Below are 16,990 nucleotides of genomic sequence, written 5' to 3' on the forward strand. Positions count from 1 at the left end.
AGTTTTACTTGTTCAAATTTGAGATGTTGTCACATACTTCTATCTTTATGTAGGTACCATCCTTCTTGTCTTGGTATGACTATAAATCAAGTAAAACAATTAGATGAGTTTATATGCTCCAGTTGTAATGGAGAGGAGGTATTCATTTTACAATGCAATGATTTATTATATATCTTATTATTGACTCGGATAATTGAATTTATAATTCTAATGTTATACAGGATGAAACTTAAATGACGAATTAAGTAAAGGAGGCAATGTGAAGTTTGAGTGTATTAATATATATTCTAATGAATCATGGTAGTGTTGTTTGGCATTGAGAGTTGTTATGCATGTATGCTTTCTAAAGTTATGTTGTAAGAAAGAGAACTGCAATCGAAAACAATTATTTATATAAGTTTGTTAATTATAACTATATAACATTATAATTATGCTTTTCTGACTATTTCTAACATAAATTTAACATTAATCTAAATTTAGATTGAAAAAAACTGAAATTCAACTCCTTTGACATGTTAGTCAATTAAAAATGACAAGATTTTGATACTTGTCATGAGTTAATTAATATAATAGATCAATTTCTTTTAATTATATATCATAATACGACAAAACATGCATAATTGAAAACCTTATTCTTTTTCATAATATATGTATAACGATGGGTAAGATGTATTCTAAAAGCTTATAATTAAAACATGACTTTATTAAAATGTTGTATTAGTGTTACTTACACCATTCATCTTCTTCTAGTTCATATTGCATAGTTGAATATTAAAAGAACATTTTTTATTGATAAGAAATATATCCTACTAAGACAACTATATGAACACAAAGAGGATGATGTCAACAAGACAAGACAACAACTTTGTAAGATATATGTCCTTTAGGGAAAGATCCATCATTTTGGCTAAGTAATCAAGTTGAAAAAGTAATCAAAAAATTAAATACAAACAACCTATCCAAAATAACTAATAATGAGAAATACAAGAGTAATGAATATTAACACAGTATCTTTGATATGAAAGAAAAGTTTATAAGCAACCAAATAACAAATAATAAGACTCCAAACAAGCAAAATAATTAGTACTATGAATAATTAGGTGATTTATAAGAAAACAAAATACACAAAAAGAACAAACTAACGACAAACCGTACAATGGTACTTAGAAACCATTTTCTCATCCGCATTAGAAACGCTTTAAATGAAAATGGAATGTCATGACTGTGAGTGTCAATAATTCTCTTTAATTAAAAACATATATTAAGTAATTATTTTCTCAATCCTCGCGATTTTAAATTGAGGCTAGGTTTCTAGATAATGCTATACTTTTCACCCCATATCAAAATGAGAGGGAATGTACAAAATAACATACAAATTCTTGAATTGTAATAAACCACTAACATTGAAAAAAATTGATATTAAAAATAGATTTTGTTTAGCCAAAACACCTAGGGCCACATGTCAACGTCTTCAAATCATCCAAAAGCATGCCCAAATTGTTTTATAAAATTTATTCTCAATATTTGAATTTAACTAATTAACTAATTGATACAATTTATTTTTTACCGTGGTGTTTCAGATTTTCAAAAAAATTGCTGCTTATTTTAATCCCCAAATTTCAACTTAATTTAATTGCTTCAAAAATAATTTAATCAGGTTCCATGATTCCTCTAACTTCTAAGGTTGTCTAGGACATGATTCTAACTTTATAGATCATCATTCCTAACAAATATCCACCTTGATCATAAGTGAAAGAGCTTATCTATCATCTATCTTGGTGTTCATCACAAGAGAAATTTAATTCTCTTTGAAATCCAAACATCCCATCCTGTCCATACTTTCATATTCTGTATGGGCTTTAACTTATGGAATTCTTCACCAATAAGCTCACCAGATACTCTTTTCAACCATTCCCCTCCTATACAACTCTCCAAGAGAAAGACACCCAACCAGAAAGAGTTTGAATAATTTGTAAATTAAATTTCCTAGCTTATTTTGATTCCTTAAGCATAAAAACATACCTTGATCTCCTCTTTGTCAACAACCTTGCATGATTTGTGCACAAAGCCCAACCAAACCAAAGTCCTTCGGTTCCTGGATCCTCAATTTCTCAACTCCACCTTTGTAGAACCATAGGACCCACTTCATATATACTCTCCCTTTGTGTGCATTATCGGATTTGACATGAATCTTGTTTTCATCCTCAATGAGTATTGGCCTATTCCAAACCATCACAAACAATAAGGACCAAGTTACAGTTGCATCTATCTTCATCCTTTGGGTAGTCTCCATTTAACACCTTGAAGTGGACTGCCAATGAAATAGACTACTCCCTTGCAATGGGACATGGAGAATCTATAAACATCTCTTAACTTGTAGATCATTTGGTTTCCCAACTTGAAAGAAGACTCTACAAATATCTTTCTTTATTTTCATTCCAAACAACACTTCTTGATTTCTCCAACTTCTTTATGTCAATCTTCTTTTTAAGCATATACATGAGTTCCCAAATAGTTTTCATGTCCTTGCAAGAAAGTGGATAATTTTCATAGAGCAACAACAAGATTTTGTGTTCACCACTTCCAACTTTTAAAAGGGTCTAACCTTCAATCTATTTGGAAAACATTCAACAATCAATATATCACTTGAATGAATTTCCTACCATAAATCTATCATAACTTTTGTATACCACCTAAATGATCATCTTTCTAATGCAAATACTATTCAAAATAAAAAATTGTGAAATGATAAAAACAAAAAGAATATTACATCCCAATCATATTGTATCTAATCATATTACAATCCAATCATATTTATTTTTCAAATTACTACCGTATAAATTTTATGAAGGATGGATTGATACTCATCAATAAGAGCAATTTATTCGAGTTAGTGCATGCATATGACAAAACATACCTTACAAAGTTCTAAAATGTTCCTTTCTTATTGTTGATTCGAATAACTGAATTTATAATTCTATTGTTACGCAGGATGAAACTTAAATGACGAATTAAGTAAAGGAGGCAATGTGAAGTTGAGTGTATTAATATACATTCTAATGAATCATGGTAGTGTTGTTTAGCATTGAGAGTTGTTATGCATGTATGCTTTCTAAAGTTATGTTGTAAGAAAGAGAACTACAATTGAAAACAATTATTTATTTAAGTTTGTTGATTATAACTATATAACATTATAATTATGCTTTTCTGGCCATTTCTAACATTAATTTAAATCTAGATTGAAAAAAAAAAAAACTGAAATTCATATCCTTTGACATGTTAGTCAATTAAAAATGACAAGATTTTGATACTTGTCGTGAGTTAATTAATATAATAGATCAATTTCTTTTAATTATATATCATAATACGACAAAACATGCACAATTGAAAACCTTATTATTTTTCATAATATATGTATAACGATGGGTAAGATGTACTCTAAAGGCTTATAATTAAAACATGACTTCATCAAAATGTTGTAGTAGTGTTACTTACCCTTATTCATATTCTTCTAGTTCATATTACATGGTTGAATATTAAAAGAACATTTTTTATTAATAAGAAATATATCATACTAAGACAACTTGTTAAGGTAAAATCTGTATGAACACAAAGAGTGATGATGTCAACAAGACAAGACAACAACTTTGTAAGATATGTGTCCTTTAGGGAAAGATCCATCATTTTGGCTAAGTAATAAAGTTGAAAAAGTAATCAAAAAATTAAATACAAACAACCTATTCAAAATAACTAATATTGAGAAATACAATAGTAATGAACATTAACACAATATGTTTGATATAAAAGAAAAGTTTATAAGCAACCAAATAACAAATAATAAGACTCCAAACAAGCAAAAATAATTAGTACTATGAATAATTAGGTGATTTATAAGAAAACAAAATACACAAAAAGAACAAAGTAAAGACAAACCATAAAATGGTACTTAAAAACTATTTTCTCATCCGTATTAGAAACGCTTTGAATAGAAATGGAATGTCATGATGGTAAGTGTCATACTAATCATCTTTAATTAAAAAAAGATATTAAGTAACTATTTTCTCAATCCTCGCAATTTTAAATTGAGGCTAGGTTTCTAGATAAGGCTATACTTTTCACCCTATATCAAAATGTAAGGGAATGTACAAAATAACATACAAATTCTTGAATTATAATAAACACTAACATTGAAAAAAATTGATATTAAAAATAGATTTTGTTTAGCCAAAACTCCTAGGGCCACATGTCAACGTCTCCAAATCATCCAAATGCATGCCCAAATCGTTTTACAAAATTTATTCTCAATATTTCAATTTAACTAATTAACTAATTGATACAATTTATTTTCCTACTGTGGTGTTTCAGATTTTCAAAAAATTTTGGCTGCTTATTTTAATCCCCAAATTTCAACTTTAATTGCTTCAAAAATAATTTAATCTGGGTCCATGATTCCTCTAACTTCTAAGGTTGTCTAGAACATGATTCTAACTTTATAGATCATCAATCCTAACAAATATCCACCTTGATTATAAGTGAAAGAGCTTATCTATCATCTATCTTGGTGTTCATCACAAGAGAAATTTAATTCTCTTTGAAATCCAAACATCCCATCATGTCCATACTTTCATATGCTGTATGGGCTTTAACTTATGGAATTCTTCACCAATAAGCTCACCAGATACTCTTTTCAACCATTCCCCTCCTATACAACTCTCCAAGAGAAAGACACACAACCAGAAAGAGGTTGAATAATTTGTAAATTAAATTTCCTAACTTGTTTTGATTCCTTAAGCATAAACACATACCTTGATCTCCTCTTGTCAACAACCTTGCATGATTTGTCCACAAACCCAACCAAACAAAGTCCTTCGGTTCCTGGATCCTCAATTTCTCAACTCCACCTTTGTAGAACTATAGGACCCACTTCATATATAGTCTCCCTTTGTGTCATTATCGGATTTGACATGAATAATGTTTTCATCCTCAATGAGTATTGGCCTATTCCAAACCATCACAAACAATAAGGAACAAGTTACAGTTGCATCTATCTTCATCCTTTGGGTAGTCTCCATTTAACACTTTGAAGTGGACTGCCAATGAAATAGACACTCCCTTGCAATGGAACATGGAGAATCTATAAACATCTCTTAACATGTAAATCATTTGGTTGCCCAACTTGAATGAAGACTCTACATATATCATTCTTTATTTTCATTCCAAACAACACTTCTTGATTTCTCCAACATCTTTATGTCAATCTTATTTTAAGCACATACATGAGTTCCCAAACAGTTTTCATGTCCTTGCAAGCAACAGCAAGATTTTGTGTTCACCACTTCCAACTTTTAAAAGGGTCTCACCTTCAATCTATTTGGAAAACATTCAACAATCAATACATCACTTGAATGAATTTCCTACAATAAATCTATCATAACTTTTGTATACCGCCTAAATGATTATCTTTCTGATGCAAATACTATTCAAAATAAAAAATTGTGAAATGATGAAAACAAAAAGAATATTACATTCCAATCATATTGTATCTAATGATATTACAATCCAATCATATTTATTTTTCTAATTACTACCGTATAAATTTTATGAAGGAATTATTGATACTCATCAATAGGAGCAATTTATTCGAGTTCGTGCATGCATATGACAAAACATACCTTACAAAGTTCCAAAATGTTCCTTTCTTATTGTTGACTCGAATAACTGAATTTTTAATTCTATTATTACGCAGGATGAAACTTAAATGACGAATTAAGTAAAGGAGGCAATGTGAAGTTTGAGTGTATTAATATACATTCTAATGAATCATGGTAGTGTTGTTTGGCATTGAGAGTTGTTATTCATGTATGCTTTCTAAAGTTATGCCGTAAGAAAGAGAACCGCAATTGAAAACAATTATCTATTTAAGTTTGTTGAGTATAACTATATAACATTACAATTATGCTTTTCTGGCCATTTCTAACATAAATTTAACATTAATCTAAATCTGGATTGAAAAAAAACTGATATTCATCTCCTTTGACATGTTAGTCAATTAAAAATGACAAGATTTTGATACTTATTATGAGTTAATTAATATAATAGATCAATTTCTTTTAATTACATATTATAATACGACAAAATATGTACAATCGAAAACCTTATTATTTTTCATAATATATGTATAACGATGGGTAAGATGTACTCTAAAGGCTTATAATTAAAACATGACTTCATTAAAATGTTGTATTAGTGTTACTTACCCCATTCATCTTCTTCTAGTTCATATTGCATAGTTGAATATTAAAAGAAGATTTTTTATTAATAAGAAATATATCCTACTAAGACAACTATATGAACACAAAGAGCAATGATATCAACAAGACAAGACAACAACTTTGTAAGATACATGTCCTTTAGGGAAAGATTCATCATTTTGGCTAAGTAATCAAGTTGAAAAAGTAATAAAAAAAATTAAATACAAACAACCTATCCAAAATAACTAATAATGAGAAATACAAGAGTAATGAACATTAATACAGTATCTTTGATAGGAAAAAAAAAGTTTATAAGCAACCAAATAACAAATAATTAATAAGACTCCAAACAAGCAAAAATAATTAGTACTATGAATAATTAGGTGATTTATAAGAAAACAAAATACACAAAAAGAACAAACTAACGACAAACCGTACAATGGTACTTAGAAACCATTTTCTCATCCGCATTAGAAACGCTTTAAATGAAAATAGAATGTCATGATTGTGAGTGTCATACTAATTCTCCTTAATTAAAAACATATATTAAGTAATTATTTTCTCAATCCTCGCGATTTTAAATTGAGGCTAGATTTCTAAATAATGTTATACTTTTCACCCCATATCAAAATTGAAAGTAAGGTACAAAACAACATACAAATTCTTGAATTGTAATAAACCACTAACATTGAAAAAAATTGATATTAAAAATAGATTTTGTTTAGCCAAAACTCCTAGGGCCACATGTCAACGTCTCCAAATCATCCAAATGCATGCCCAAATCGTTTTACAAAATTTATTCTCAATATTTCAATTTAACTAATTAACTAATTGATACAATTTATTTTCCTACTGTGGTGTTTCAGATTTTCAAAAAATTTTGGCTGTTTATTTTCATCCCCAAATTTCAACTTTAATTGCTTCAAAAATAATTTAATCAGGTTCCATGATTCCTCTATCTTCTAAGGTTGTCTAGAACATGATTCTAACTTTATAGATCATCAATCCTAACAAATATCCACCTTGATCATAAGTGAAAGAGCTTATCTATCATCTATCTAGGTGTTCATCCCAAGAGAAATTTAATTCTCTTTGAAATCCAAACATCCCATCCTGTCCATACTTTCATATGCTATATGGGCTTTAACTTATGGAATTCTTCACCAATAAGCTCACCAGATAGTCTTTTCAACCATTCCCCTCCTATACAACTCTCCAAGAGAAAGACACACAACCACAAAGAGGTTGAATAATTTGCAAATTAAATTTCCTAACTTGTTTTGATTTCTTAAGCATAAACACATACCTTGATCTCCTCTTGTCAACAACCTTGCATTATTTGTCCACAAACCCAACCAAACAAAGTCCTTCGGTTCCTGGATCCTCAATTTCTCAACTCCACCTTTATAGAACTATAGGACCCACTTCATATATAGTCTCGCTTTGTGTCATTATCGGATTTGACATGAATTATGTTTTCATCCTCAATGAGTATTGGCCTATTCCAAACCATCGCAAACAATAAGGAATAAGTTACAGTTGCATCTATCTTCATCCTTTGGGTAGTCTCCAATTAACACCTTGAAGTGGACTGCCAATGAAATAGACACTCCCTTGCAATGGGACATGGAGAATCTATAAACATCTCTTAACTTGTAAATCATTTGGTTGCCCAACTTGAAAGAAGATTCTACATATATCTTTCTTTATTTTCATTCCAAACAACACTTATTGTTTTCTCCAACTTCTTTATGTCAATCTTATTTTAAGCACATACATGAGTTCCCAGACAGTTTTCATGTCCTTGCAAGCAACAGCAAGATTTTGTGTTCACCACTTCCAACTTTTAAAAGGGTCTCACCTTCAATCTATTTGGAAAACATTCAACAATCAATACATCACTTGAATGAATTTCCTACAATAAATCTATCATAACTTTTGTATACCGCCTAAATGATCATCTTTCTGATGCAAATACTATTCAAAATAAAAAATTGTGAAATGATGAAAACAAAAAGAATATTACATTCCAATCATATTGTATTTAATCATATTACAATCCAATCATATTTATTTTTCAAATTACTAGCGTATAAATTTTATGAAGGATTGATTGATACTCATCAATAGGAGCAATTTATTCGAGTTCGTGCATGCATATGACAAAACATACCTTACAAAGTTCTAAAATGTTCCTTTCTTATTGTTGACTCGAATAACTGAATTTTGAATTCTATTATTACGCAGGATGAAACTTAAATGACGAATTAAGTAAAGGAGGCAATGTGAAGTTTGAGTGTATTAATATACATTCTAATGAATCATGGTAGTGTTGTTTGGCATTGAGAGTTGTTATTCATGTATGCTTTCTAAAGTTATGACGTAAGAAAGAGAACCGCAATTGAAAACAATTATCTATTTAAGTTTGTTGATTATAATTATATAACATTATAATTATGCTTTTCTAGCCATTTCTAACATAAATTTAACATTAATCTAAATCTGGATTGAAAAAAACTGAAATTCATCTCCTTTGACATGTTAGTCAATTAAAAATGACAAGATTTTGATATTTGTTATGAGTTAATTAATATAATAGATAAATTTTTTTAATTATATATTATAATACGACAAAATATGCACAATCGAAAACCTTATTATTTTTCATAATATATGTATAACGATGGGTAAGATGTACTCTAAAGGCTTATAATTAAAACATGACTTCATTAAAATGTTGTATTAGTGTTACTTACCCCATTCATCTTCTTCTAGTTCATATTGAATTGTTGAATATTAAAAGAACATTTTTTATTAATAAGATATATATCCTACTAAGACAACTATATGAACACAAAGAGCGATGATGTGAACAAAACAAGACAACAACTTTGTAAGATACATGTCCTTTAGGGAAAGATCCATCATTTTGGCTAAGTAATCAAGTTGAAAAAGTAATAAAAAAAATTAAATACAAACAACCTATCCAAAATAACTAATAATGAGAAATACAAGAGTAATGAACATTAACACAGTATCTTTGATATGAAAGAAAGGTTTATAAGCAACCAAATAACAAATAATTAATAAGACTCCAAACAAGAAAAAATAATTACTACTATGAATAATTAGGTGATTTATAAGAAAACAAAATACACAAAAAGAACAAACTAACGACAAACCGTACAATGGTACTTAGAAACCATTTTCTCATCCGCATTAGAAACGCTTTAAATAAAAATATAATGTCATGATTGTGAGTGTCATACTAATTCTCTTTAATTAAAAACATATATTAAGTAATTATTTTCTCAATCCTCGTGATTTTAAATTGAGGCTAGGATTCTAAATAATGTTATACTTTTCACCCCATATCAAAATGAGAGGGAAGGTACAAAATAACATATAAATTCTTGAATTGTAATAAACCACTAACATTGAAAAAAAATGATATTAAAAATAGATTTTGTTCAGCCAAAACACCTAGGGCCATATGTCAACGTCTTCAAATCATCCAAAAGCATGCCCAAATTGTTTTATAAAATTTATTCTCAATATTTGAATTTAACTAATTAACTAATTGATACAATTTATTTTTTACCGTGGTGTTTCAGATTTTCAAAAAAATTGCTGCTTATTTTAATCCCCAAATTTCAACTTAATTTAATTGCTTCAAAAATAATTTAATCAGGTTCCATGATTCCTCTAACTTCTAAGGTTGTCTAGGACATGATTCTAACTTTATAGATCATCATTCCTAACAAATATCCACCTTGATCATAAGTGAAAGAGCTTATCTATCATCTATCTTGGTGTTCATCACAAAAGAAATTTAATTCTCTTTGAAATCCAAACATCCCATCCTGTCCATACTTTCATATTCTGTATGGGCTTTAACTTATGGAATTCTTCACCAATAAGCTCACCAGATACTCTTTTCAACCATTCCCCTCCTATACAATTCTCCAAGAGAAAGACACCCAACCAGAAAGAGTTTGAATAATTTGTAAATTAAATTTCCTAGCTTATTTTGATTCCTTAAGCATAAAAACATACCTTGATCTCCTCTTTGTCAACAACCTTGCATGATTTGTGCACAAAGCCAACCAAACCAAAGTCCTTCGGTTCCTGGATCCTCAATTTCTCAACTCCACCTTTGTAGAACCATAGGACCCACTTCATATATACTCTCCCTTTGTGTGATTATCGGATTTTGACATGAATCTTGTTTTCATCCTCAATGAGTATTGGCCTATTCCAAACCATCACAAACAATAAGGACCAAGTTACAGTTGCATCTATCTTCATCCTTTGGGTAGTCTCCATTTAACACCTTGAAGTGGACTGCCAATGAAATAGATACTCCCTTGCAATGGGACATGGAGAATCTATAAACATCTCTTAACTTGTAGATCATTTGGTTTCCCAACTTTAAAGAAGACTCTACAAATATCTTTCTTTATTTTCATTCCAAACAACACTTCTTGATTTCTCCAACTTCTTTATGTCAATCTTCTTTTTAAGCATATACATGAGTTCCCAAATAGTTTTCATGTCCTTGCAAGAAAGTGGATAATTTTCATAGAGCAACAACAAGATTTTGTGTTCACCACTTCCAACTTTTAAAAGGGTCTCACCTTCAATCTATTTGGAAAACATTCAACAATCAATACATCACTTAATGAATTTCCTACCATAAATCTATCATAACTTTTGTATACCGCCTAAATGATCATCTTTCTAATGCAAATACTATTCAAAATAAAAAATTGTGAAATGATAAAAACAAAAAGAATATTACATCCCAATCATATTGTATCTAATCATATTACAATCCAATCATATTTATTTTTCAAATTACTACCGTATAAATTTTATGAAGGATGGATTGATACTCATCAATAAGAGCAATTTATTCGAGTTAGTGCATGCATATGACAAAACATACCTTACAAAGTTCTAAAATGTTCCTTTCCTATTGTTGATTCGAATAACTGAATTTATAATTCTATTGTTACGCAGGATGAAACTTAAATGACGAATTAAGTAAAGGCGGCAATGTGAAGTTGAGTGTATTAATATACATTCTAATGAATCATGGGAGTGTTGTTTAGCATTGAGAGTTGTTATGCATGTATGCTTTCTAAAGTTATGTTGTAAGAAAGAGAACTACAATTGAAAACAATTATTTATTTAAGTTTGTTGATTATAACTATATAACATTATAATTATGCTTTTCTGGCCATTTCTAACAATAATTTAACATTAATTTAAATCTAGATTGAAAAAAAAAACTGAAATTCATATCCTTTGACATGTTAGTCAATTAAAAATGACAAGATTTTGATACTTGTCGTGAGTTAATTAATATAATAGATCAATTTCTTTTAATTATATATCATAATACGACAAAACATGCACAATTGAAAACCTTATTATTTTTCATAATATATGTATAACGATGGGTAAGATGTACTCTAAAGGCTTATAATTAAAACATGACTTCATCAAAATGTTGTAGTAGTGTTACTTACCTTATTCATATTCTCTAGTTCATATTACATGGTTGAATATTAAAAGAACATTTTTTATTAATAAGAAATATATCATACTAAGACAACTTGTTAAGGTAAAATCTGTATGAACACAAAGAGTGATGATGTCAACAAGACAAGACAACAACTTTGTAAGATATGTGTCCTTTAGGGAAAGATCCATCATTTTGGCTAAGTAATAAAGTTGAAAAAGTAATCAAAAAATTAAATACAAACAACCTATTCAAAATAACAAATATTGAGAAATACAAGAGTAATGAACATTAACACAATATGTTTGATATAAAAGAAAAGTTTATAAGCAACCAAATAACAAATAATAAGACTCCAAACAAGCAAAAATAATTAGTACTATGAATAATTAGGTGATTTATAAGAAAACAAAATACACAAAAAGAACAAAGTAAAGACAAACCATAAAATGGTACTTAAAAACTATTTTCTCATCCGTATTAGAAACGCTTTGAATAGAAATGGAATGTCATGATGGTAAGTGTCATACTAATCATCTTTAATTAAAAAAAGATATTAAGTAACTATTTTCTCAATCCTCGCAATTTTAAATTGAGGCTAGGTTTCTAGATAAGGCTGTACTTTTCACCCTATATCAAAATGTAAGGGAATGTACAAAATAACATACAAATTCTTGACTTATAATAAACGTAACATTGAAAAAAATTGATATTAAAAATAGATTTTGTTTAACCAAAACTCCTAGGGCCACATGTCAACGTCTCCAAATCATCCAAATGCATGCCCAAATCATTTTACAAAATTTATTCTCAATATTTCAATTTAACTAATTAACTAATTGATACAATTTATTTTCCTACTGTGGTGTTTCAGATTTTCAAAAAATTTTGGCTGCTTATTTTAATCCCCAAATTTCAACTTTAATTGCTTCAAAAATAATTTAATCAGGTTCCATGATTCCTCTAACTTCTAAGGATTTCTAGAACATGATTCTAACTTTATAGATCATCAATCCTAACAAATATCCACCTTGATCATAAGTGAAAGATCTTATCTATCATCTATCTTGGTGTTCATCACAAGAGAAATTTAATTCTCTTTGAAATCCAAACATCCCATCATGTCCATACTTTCATATGCTGTATGGGCTTTAACTTAAGGAATTCTTCACCAATAAGCTCACCAGATACTCTTTTCAACCATTCCCCTACTATACAATTCTCCAAGAGAAAGACACACAACCAGAAAGAGGTTGAATAATTTGTAAATTAAATTTCCTAACTTGTTTTGATTTCTTAAGCATAAACACATACCTTGATCTCCTCTTGTCAACAACCTTGCATGATTTGTCCACAAACCCAACCAAACAAAGTCCTTCGGTTCCTTGATCCTCAATTTCTCAACTCCACCATTGTAGAACTATAGGACCCACTTCATATATAGTCTCCCTTTGTGTCATTATCGGATTTGACATGAATAATGTTTTCATCCTCAATGAGTATTGGCCTATTCCAAACCATCACAAACAATAAGGAACAAGTTACAGTTGCATCTATCTTCATCCTTTGGGTAGTCTCCATTTAACACTTTGAAGTGGACTGCCAATGAAATAGACACTCCCTTGCAATGGAACATGGAGAATCTATAAACATCTCTTAACATGTAAATCATTTGGTTGCCCAACTTGAATGAAGACTCTACATATATCATTCTTTATTTTCATTCCAAACAACACTTCTTGATTTCTCCAACATCTTTATGTCAATCTTATTTTAAGCACATACATGAGTTCCCAAACAGTTTTCATGTCCTTGCAAGCAACAGCAAGATTTTGTGTTCACCACTTCCAACTTTTAAAAGGGTCTCACCTTCAATCTATTTGGAAAACATTCAACAATCAATACATCACTTGAATGAATTTCCTACAATAAATCTATCATAACTTTTGTATACCGCCTAAATGATTATCTTTCTGATGCAAATACTATTCAAAATAAAAAATTGTGAAATGATGAAAACAAAAAGAATATTTACATTCCAATCATATTGTATCTAATGATATTACAATCCAATCATATTTATTTTTCTAATTACTACCGTATAAATTTTATGAAGGAATTATTGATACTCATCAATAGGAGCAATTTATTCGAGTTCGTGCATGCATATGACAAAACATACCTTACAAAGTTCCAAAATGTTCCTTTCTTATTGTTGACTCGAATAACTGAATTTTTAATTCTATTATTACGCAGGATGAAACTTAAATGACGAATTAAGTAAAGGAGGCAATGTGAAGTTTGAGTGTATTAATATACATTCTAATGAATCATGGTAGTGTTGTTTGGCATTGAGAGTTGTTATTCATGTATGCTTTCAAAAGTTATGCCGTAAGAAAGAGAACCGCAATTGAAAACAATTATCTATTTAAGTTTGTTGAGTATAACTATATAACATTACAATTATGCTTTTCTGGCCATTTCTAACATAAATTTAACATTAATCTAAATCTGGATTGAAAAAAACTGATATTCATCTCCTTTGACATGTTAGTCAATTAAAAATGACAAGATTTTGATACTTATTATGAGTTAATTAATATAATAGATCAATTTCTTTTAATTACATATTATAATACGACAAAATATGTACAATCGAAAACCTTATTATTTTTCATAATATATGTATAACGATGGGTAAGATGTACTCTAAAGGCTTATAATTAAAACATGACTTCATTAAAATGTTGTATTAGTGTTACTTACCCCATTCATCTTCTTCTAGTTCATATTGCATAGTTGAATATTAAAAGAAGATTTTTTATTAATAAGAAATATATCCTACTAAGACAACTATATGAACACAAAGAGCAATGATATCAACAAGACAAGACAACAACTTTGTAAGATACATGTCCTTTAGGGAAAGATTTATCATTTTGGCTAAGTAATCAAGTTGAAAAAGTAATAAAAAAAATTAAATACAAACAACCTATCCAAAATAACTAATAATGAGAAATACAAGAGTAATGAACATTAATACAGTATCTTTGATAGGAAAAAAAAAGTTTATAAGCAACCAAATAACAAATAATTAATAAGACTCCAAACAAGCAAAAATAATTAGTACTATGAATAATTAGGTGATTTATAAGAAAACAAAATACACAAAAAGAACAAACTAATGACAAACCGTACAATGGTACTTAGAAACCATTTTCTCATCCGTATTAGAAACGCTTTAAATGAAAATGGAATGTCATGATTGTGACTGTCATACTAATTCTCTTTAATTAAAAAATATATTAAGTAATTATTTTCTCAATCCTCGCGATTTTAAATTGAGGCTAGATTTCTAAATAATGTTATATTTTTCACCCCATATCAAAATTGAAAGTAAGGTACAAAACAACATACAAATTCTTGAATTGTAATAAACCACTAACATTGAAAAAAATTGATATTAAAAATAGATTTTGTTTAGCCAAAACTCCTAGGGCCACATGTCAACGTCTCCAAATCATCCAAATGCATGCCCAAATCGTTTTACAAAATTTATTCTCAATATTTCAATTTAACTAATTAACTAATTGATACAATTTATTTTCCTACTGTGGTGTTTCAGATTTTCAAAAATTTTTGGCTGTTTATTTTCATCCCCAAATTTCAACTTTAATTGCTTCAAAAATAATTTAATCAGGTTCCATGATTCCTCTATCTTCTAAGGTTGTCTAGAACATGATTCTAACTTTATAGATCATCAATCCTAACAAATATCCACCTTGATCATAAGTGAAAGAGCTTATCTATCATCTATCTAGGTGTTCATCCCAAGAGAAATTTAATTCTCTTTGAAATCCAAACATCCCATCCTGTCCATACTTTCATATGCTATATGGGCTTTAACTTATGGAATTCTTCACCAATAAGCTCACCAGATAGTCTTTTCAACCATTCCCCTCCTATACAACTCTCCAAGAGAAAGACACACAACCACAAAGAGGTTGAATAATTTGCAAATTAAATTTCCTAACTTGTTTTGATTTCTTAAGCATAAACACATACCTTGATCTCCTCTTGTCAACAACCTTGCATTATTTGTCCACAAACCCAACCAAACAAAGTCCTTCGGTTCCTGGATCCTCAATTTCTCAACTCCACCTTTATAGAACTATAGGACCCACTTCATATATAGTCTCGCTTTGTGTCATTATCGGATTTGACATGAATCATGTTTTCATCCTCAATGAGTATTGGCCTATTCCAAACCATCGCAAACAATAAGGAATAAGTTACAGTTGCATCTATCTTCATCCTTTGGGTAGTCTCCAATTAACACCTTGAAGTGGACTGCCAATGAAATAGACACTCCCTTGCAATGGGACATGGAGAATCTATAAACATCTCTTAACTTGTAAATCATTTGGTTTCCCAACTTGAAAGAAGATTCTACATATATCTTTCTTTATTTTCATTCCAAACAACACTTATTGTTTTCTCCAACTTCTTTATGTCAATCTTATTTTAAGCACATACATGAGTTCCCAGACAGTTTTCATGTCCTTGCAAGCAACAGCAAGATTTTGTGTTCACCACTTCCAACTTTTAAAAGGGTCTCACCTTCAATCTATTTGGAAAACATTCAACAATCAATACATCACTTGAATGAATTTCCTACAATAAATCTATCATAACTTTTGTATACCGCCTAAATGATCATCTTTCTGATGCAAATACTATTCAAAATAAAAAATTGTGAAATGATGAAAACAAAAAGAATATTACATTCCAATCATATTGTATTTAATCATATTACAATCCAATCATATTTATTTTTCAAATTACTAGCGTATAAATTTTATGAAGGATTGATTGATACTCATCAATAGGAGCAATTTATTCGAGTTCGTGCATGCATATGACAAAACATACCTTACAAAGTTCTAAAATGTTCCTTTCTTATTGTTGACTCGAATAACTGAATTTTGAATTCTATTATTACGCAGGATGAAACTTAAATGACGAATTAAGTAAAGGAGGCAATGTGAAGTTTGAGTGTATTAATATACATTCTAATGAATCATGGTAGTGTTGTTTGGCATTGAGAGTTGTTATTCATGTATGCTTTCTAAAGTTATGACGTAAGAAAGAGAACCGCAATTGAAAACAATTATCTATTTAAGTTTGTTGATTATAATTATATAACATTATA

The sequence above is a fragment of the Impatiens glandulifera genome, chromosome 5 (genome assembly GCF_907164915.1).
Source record: "Impatiens glandulifera chromosome 5, dImpGla2.1, whole genome shotgun sequence".
Classification (NCBI taxonomy): domain Eukaryota; kingdom Viridiplantae; phylum Streptophyta; class Magnoliopsida; order Ericales; family Balsaminaceae; genus Impatiens; species Impatiens glandulifera.